The sequence below is a fragment of the Octopus bimaculoides genome, chromosome 14 (genome assembly GCF_001194135.2).
Source record: "Octopus bimaculoides isolate UCB-OBI-ISO-001 chromosome 14, ASM119413v2, whole genome shotgun sequence".
Taxonomy (NCBI): domain Eukaryota; kingdom Metazoa; phylum Mollusca; class Cephalopoda; order Octopoda; family Octopodidae; genus Octopus; species Octopus bimaculoides.
In genome coordinates, this window is record NC_068994.1 from 35,653,022 (window position 1) to 35,653,501 (window position 480).

The 480-nt window shown below is 29.2% G+C and overlaps 1 protein-coding gene and 1 long non-coding RNA gene across 6 annotated transcripts in view; one reads left to right on the forward strand and one right to left on the reverse strand.

Moving 5' to 3' along the window:
• Nucleotides 1-480, reverse strand: part of LOC106881593 (protocadherin beta-15) — a 363,194-nt gene that overhangs the window by 319,901 nt on the left and 42,813 nt on the right. The window lies entirely within an intron of this gene.
• LOC128249440 (uncharacterized) overlaps nt 1-480 on the forward strand; it is a 347,579-nt gene that overhangs the window by 189,561 nt on the left and 157,538 nt on the right. The gene's annotated exons all lie outside the window — the stretch shown is intronic.

The window sequence follows — 480 nt, forward strand, 5'->3', positions numbered from 1 at the left end:
ATATGTATATATATATATATATATGTAGCTAGATATACATATACATACATAAATATATATATATTCATGTGTGAGAGAGAGCTTAGGTGCATGTATGTGTGTGAGTGAGAGAAATACAGCGAGGGTGTATGAGTATATGCGAACAGGTATGAATTCAACTTCTCTGATGAAATGAGACAGAAAGCAGAAACTTCAAATTAAATTTGAAATGTTTTATGTTTGTTGTATGTAGCATAATACCAACCGCACTTAACGTTCAGATATTTCATATGAAATACAGACACACACTTACAAACACACACACACACACACAGATGTATACACACTCATACACATACACAGTAAAACAGACACATCTATATGCACATATTAATCCATAGGAAATTTATTTTCTTACCATTTCTGTTTGTAGTTTTGTTTGATAACACATACTTCCATTTATATATATATATATATATATATATATATATGCCATTGTAT